Source organism: Lepus europaeus, chromosome 4 (genome assembly GCF_033115175.1).
Source record: "Lepus europaeus isolate LE1 chromosome 4, mLepTim1.pri, whole genome shotgun sequence".
NCBI lineage: Eukaryota > Metazoa > Chordata > Mammalia > Lagomorpha > Leporidae > Lepus > Lepus europaeus.
Window position 1 is genome coordinate 117,754,090 of NC_084830.1, and position 5,115 is coordinate 117,759,204.

The following is a 5,115-nucleotide window of genomic DNA, read 5'->3' on the forward strand; positions in this document are numbered from 1 at the left end:
TGAGACCATGGGGAGTCAGTTGAGATTTCTGGATATTGGCTTGAAACATCTTTGGTGACAGTGATGGATTTCCTTTTTTGCATTTTGAATATGTTTGATGATATTATTTGATGTTTAAGTGAACTTTTTGAGTGGCACATATAGCACAGACCCAAAAGATGAACTGTTGTGGTTTCTCTGAACTTTATATCAGTCCCCTAGTTCCAGGTTGCAGGGTTTCAAGAAAGGGCCATTTTATTCTCAGTGATACCAAGTCAGAAAGGAAGAGAGAGACTTAAAATGGAGAGGTGTAGTCACATAGAAACTACAGGAAGAAACTATAGGAATTCATGATCCAGCTTACCTTATAAGTAAATAGCAAAACCTTGAAGACAATGAATAGGATTAGAATTTAATACCTATAAAATACACTATAGTTTTCAGTTGAAATAGAGTCTTCTTTCTGAAGTCATCCTAATACTCTGGTTTCTCTTCAGAATCTATAAATCTTTTGCCTTTTACTAAAGTCATCCTACTTACATAAATTGAATTACAATGAACTAATTTGTTTGCAAAATGAGTCTAATCTCATTAAATCTGGCCTGCTTATTTACCTAAGAGCAGGAAGAATGGTTATGCACCACATGGTTAATTTTTAACTTTGCTTAGATGGAACTTTTCATAAAGAATTCAGAGTATATTTAAAAAACTATGTGCTCACTTCAGCAGCACATATACTAAAACTGAACAATACAGAGATTAGCATGGTCCCTGTGCAAGGATGACTGACAAATTCGTGAAGCATTCCATATTAAAAAAAAAAAAGACTGAGCCGGCGCCACGGCTCACTAGGCTAATCCTCCGCCTTGCGGCGCTGGCACACCGGGTTCTAGTCCCGGTCGGGGCACCGATCCTGTCCTGGTTGCCCCTCTTCCAAGCCAGCTCTCTGCTGTGGCCAGGGAGTGCAGTGGAGGATGGCCCAAGTGCTTGGGCCCTGCACCCCATAGGAGACCAGGATAAGCACCTGGCTCCTGCCATCAGATCAAAAAAAAAAAAAAAAAAAAAACAAACAAAAAAAACCCTGAGACTGAAAAGCCAAACCAATGAATTTTTCAGCAGATTTTGTCTGCAGTTCGTACAGATTGCAGTGATTTCCTCTCTTCAGTGTTTCCTGTGTCTGTTAAGGTTCTGGACCTCAGCAAGTGACCTTCCTTATTCATCTATGAAGGCAGAGTTTTTTTTTGTTTTTGTTTTTACTTTTAAAGGCAGAGTTACAGAGAGAGAGAGAGAGAGAGAAAGAGATCTTTCATATTCTGGTTCATTCCCCCCAAATGGCTGCAAAGGCCTGCATTGGGCCAGGCTGAAATGAAGCCAGAAGCCAGGAGCCAGGAGTTTTGTCTGGGTCTCCCTTGAGGTTGCAGGGGCCCATGTACTTGGGCCACCTTCTGCTGCTTTCCCAGGAAAGGAAAATTGGCAGGGAGCTGGATCAGAATTGGAGCATCTGGGACTTGAACCAGCACCTTTATGGGATGCTGGTGCTGCAGGTGTGGCTTAACCCTCTGTGCCACAGCACTGCCCTGGCATGGATCTTTTAAGGAAGATACCAAACTATTTGTTTTTTCTAAAAGGGCTTTATAAGCCTTGACTGCATAAAAATCAGCTTTTGTTCCTTAAAACCAGGCATTCCAGTGAATGTCTTGGTAATATAAACCATATTTCTGATTATTTCCAGTTACAGGAAGAACAGATTATTATTTAGCATATGCAAATAGCTATTATCATGAAAATGAGAATATACAACAAGAATTTCTATATTTTGGAAGGATCAGATAAGGAGAATACTTCATCTTTTGTTAACAAAGATTTACTTTACCAAGTAGCTGTGAGTTATATAAATGGCTTAAAGAGAAAAGGGAAAGGGAATTGTTAGAAAATCTGCAAACAAAACATTAATAAAAGCAGTATTCTGAGATGAAAACCACAGTCAGCCTTTGTCACCTCATTTGCTCCTATTTAATTAATTGTGGCCCTACCTGATCTTACATTATCAGTTTCATGAGAACATCAGCTTTTTTTTGTTGCATTTTGCCTTTTACTTTCTCTTCTTCTTCTTATTTTTTTTTTTTAGAATTATTTATTTGAAAGGCAAAGTTACAGAGTTACTCCTCAACTGGCTGCAACAGCCAGGACTGGGCCAGGCCAAAGCCAAGAGCCAGGAGCTTCTTCCCAAGGAGCTTCTTCCCAAGGAGCTTCTCCCAAGTGGGAGTAAGGGCCCAAGTACATGGACCATTCTCAGTTGCTTTCCCAGGCACATTAGCAGGGAATTGGATCATACATAGAGCAGCTGGGACATGAAATAACGCTCATATGGGATGCTGGCATCACAGGCAGCTGCTTAACACTATACCACAATGCCATCCCCTACATCAGTTTCTTCATTAGAGTTTTGGAAACTCTTACCCAGTCCCATTATGAAATCAGAAAGGTATCAGATATCTGTAGCTTTCAGAGGCTTTTTGCAAAACAGTTCAGGAAAGTATAAGAACAAAACAATGACTACAAATGACAAAACACTTAAATTTGCTATGGTTGAATATCTCCTGAGAGTTTATTATAAAAAAATGCTGCAACTAATAAGGAAATTTGATTGTTTTTGTGGCATACAATATTTTGAGATGGTAGCTGGAATTATGACTGATAATTTGTACAGAATATAGCAGATTTCTAGGAATTCCACACAATTTCTAAAGTACCTATTAACTATATTTATTCACACAACTATAGAAACATAGAGTTAAGCATCATTTTTTACTTTTAAGAATGCTTCTCATGTAATTTAGCATGTCAAACAAGCATAGGTATTTTATTTTTTTAAATGAGAGAAAAAAATCATCTGAGATTTTTTTGGTATCCTCTAAAAATCCCAAAATAATTTGAGGTCTAACGACTTAGCTTAGAATTTGAGGATTTTGAGGATTGTGCATTTTGTTGAAGCAGGTTTTGCTGCCATTTGGGACACCAACATTGCATTTCAGAGTGCTTGGTTTCAAGCCCTGCCTCTACTTCCAGTCTAGATGCCTGCTAATGCTTACCCTAGGAGGCAACAGATGATGACTTAGGTACTTAGGTCCCCGCCGTCCATGTAGGAGACTTGGATGGAGTTTGTGGCCCTCAGCTTTTTGCTTGGCTCAGCCTTGGTTTTTCCAGATATTTGAGGGAATATCAGGTGGAAGATCTTTGTGTCTCTGGATCCCCCACCCCCTCTCTACCTTTAAAATTAAATGAAAAGAAATAAAATAAACATTTAAAATAATTTAATTTTAAGAAGTCCATAAAAATATTGCAAGGTTTGAACCCTTGACTATGTGAAATCAAAGATCATTATATACCCACATACAACATACACACATACTCTTAAATTTCTCACACACATGTACAACACACACATATTCATATACTTCTGTAAATATGTAAGGATGCTTAAAAAAGTCCAGGGGAATGGAATTAAAAGATAAATTTATTTTGGTGCAGAACAATTTTGAAACCCATGCATATGAAGTTTTCCATAAGTTTATTTAAAAGTTTATTATGAAAAACTGTGAATGCATTTCAGAGTTTTTGCATGAAAATATACTTATCTTTTAATTTCCACAAATTTTTGAAGTACTGTCTTACATACACACATGCACACACGTATATATAATCACATGATTTTTGTTAATCATAATTTACTGAATTATTTCAATGTCTTAATTTTTCAGGAGCTTTAAGTGACTTTTTCCAAAAAGCCAAGAGTTGATATCAGAAATGGAAATTGGGCAGGCATCTAGCAGGTAAGATGCTGGTTAAGATGCCCACTTCCCACATCTCATTACTTGGTTTCAGCTCCTGATACAAGCTCCTGACTGGCTTCCTGCCAACACAGACCCTGGAAGGCAGTAGTTGATGACTCAAGATATTGGGTTCTTGCAAATCACAAGGACAACCTAGATTGAGACCCCAGCTCCAGGCTTTGGGCCCTGCGGCCTAGCTTCTGCCACTACAGGCAGTGACATTTTTGAAACTCATGTACATTATGTAGAATTAGAATACCTCATGACAGAAGAAGTGGAAAATTATAGTGGAGGGAACATTTTCACAAGTCTATAATTCTAATCTTCACTATCACTCAGAAAGATCCTCTGTGGAATTTGAAGGAAAAAAAGCATCTGTTGTATAGAGATATGGGAATTTCTGGCATTGCATAACTTTTTCCCAGTTATCCACGAAAGCTAATGTGAATCTGACACCCTACTCTCCATGCTCTTCCAGTTCTAAATCGTTGACATCTCTCATGGGACTGCTAGTTCTAAGGCTGCTTTTACTTTAACTGCTTCTGTTTTGTTTTTAGATAATTATTTTTCAATGTGACAACTAAACACAATCCATAAAGGGATTTTTTTCATGTTTTATCAGGGTTAATTTAAGAATTAAAGTTGTTTATATATATTTAAAGTGTGCGATTTGATAGGTTTTTATGTACATACACTCACACACAAGCACATATTGCAAAATAGTCACCAAGTCAAGATAATTAATATATCCATTACCTAAGAGAGTTCTTTGTCCTCCCCCCTCCATCCCTCCCTTCCTTCCACCCATCCTTCCTTTTTTTTCCTCTCTTTCTCCTCCATTCCCCTTCCAAACTCCCCTTAACCCTTCTCTTCTCCTTCCTGCCTTCCATTCTCTTCTCCATTTAACTATTACCTTTTTGTATATTATACAGTATGGTTAGTTATAGTCACATTGTTTTATATTAGGTCCCCACAATGTATTCATCTTGCATAAAGGAAACGCTGAACCCCTTGCTATGGTTTAGATATTAGTTTGGATGTCACCTGACTTATGTGTTAAAGGCTTGTACCTCATAGTCTATGTTAGTGGTGCTAAGAGAGTGGAAACTTAATCTTATTATAGTGTTTAAAGATCAGACTTTGGGAAGTGATTAGATTAGACAAGTTAAAGTGGAACTCCCATGATCATATTGTGGAGGATTTATAAGTAAATACATAGACAAATACTAGATAAACAGTCTTCCCTCGTGTCATGTGCTGCCTTGGGATTCTCAGATAACAGCATTGTTAGACGCCAAACTTT

General features: G+C 37.8%; 1 non-coding gene across 1 annotated transcript; it reads left to right on the top strand.

Annotated features, from left to right (window-relative positions):
* The first annotated feature begins 692 nt into the window (after window positions 1-692).
* Window positions 693-795, top strand: LOC133758933 (U6 spliceosomal RNA). The gene has a single exon (XR_009865838.1). It is a non-coding gene; the product is annotated as a U6 spliceosomal RNA (small nuclear RNA).
* Window positions 796-5,115: the final 4,320 nt, after the last annotated feature.